Below are 1,168 nucleotides of genomic sequence, written 5' to 3' on the forward strand. Positions count from 1 at the left end.
GTAACCCAATCACAAAGGAACTCCCACAATATGTACTCACTGATAAGTGGATATTAGCCCAGGGTGAATATCTTAAGGTGAACTACATTTGCTATACTTCGGAAACAATGATCAGAGAAGAAGACAAAAAGACAGAAAGAAGTAAATCAGAGAGGCAAAAAGAACTAAAATTCACTTAAATCTATATATGTACATCATAACAATTTGATCTCAATGAAATTTTGGCCTGTTTGTTGTTAATGATGATTTATTTTGTTTTTAAATAGGGCCTTTCTATATAATTCAGGCCAGTCTCAAACTCAGGATCCTCCTGCATCAGCCTTTGTAGTTCAAGGATTATAAGGATTGCTGTGATGAAACACCATGATAAAAAGCAACTTGGGGACAAAGGGTCTATTTTTCTTACATATCCTAAGTCACAGTCTATTTAGATAAGCCAAGGAAGGAACTCAATTTGAGCAGAAGCTTGGAGGCAGAGCTGATGCAGAGGCCTTGGAGGATTGGTTGCTTGCTGGTTTGCTCCTTTTAACAGTAGATCTCCATAAAACTGATCGCTAATAATAATTGGACACAGTCAATACTAGGCTATACAGAAAATCTCCTACTCCCATGACATTTGTCCAAAACTCTTCAATTTTGCCTCCAGCAGATTTTTATACAGGGGCAAAAATTAGACAATTCTTTTCCAAAATATCAGAGAAATTTTCTCTAGCCCAGCTAATATTGTTCCTCTCTGAAATCTCTTTAGCTGAATCTTCACAGTCTACATTATTCTAGCATGGCCCATTAAGTCCAACTTTCAAGCTTTTAACCACCTTTCTGGTCCAAAGTCCCAAAGTCTTTCATATTTATCCAACAGACAGCATGGTCAAGTCATCACAGTAATACTCTAGTCTCTGACACTAACTTCTTAGTTACTGTCATTAATTGTTTCATTTTCCTAATGGAAAATAACTAAAATTAAGTCACACATTATTACCTGGTTAGAAACTTAAAATAATTTATTCTAAATCAATCATAAATTTTTTCTAAGTTCAGCATTTTACAGATAAATAACCTGAAGCTTAAAGAATCAACTTCTAAACGCTGACACCATTGCATACACTAGCAAGATTTTGCTGAAAGGACCCAAATATAGCTGTCTCTTGTGAGACGATGCTGGGGCCTA

At 35.7% G+C, this 1,168-nt stretch overlaps 1 protein-coding gene across 4 annotated transcripts in view; it reads left to right on the forward strand.

The window, feature by feature from the left end:
* Positions 1–1,168, forward strand: part of Tmem196 (transmembrane protein 196) — a 70,221-nt gene that overhangs the window by 17,027 nt on the left and 52,026 nt on the right. The gene's annotated exons all lie outside the window — the stretch shown is intronic.

Source organism: Mus caroli, chromosome 12 (genome assembly GCF_900094665.2).
Source record: "Mus caroli chromosome 12, CAROLI_EIJ_v1.1, whole genome shotgun sequence".
Classification (NCBI taxonomy): domain Eukaryota; kingdom Metazoa; phylum Chordata; class Mammalia; order Rodentia; family Muridae; genus Mus; species Mus caroli.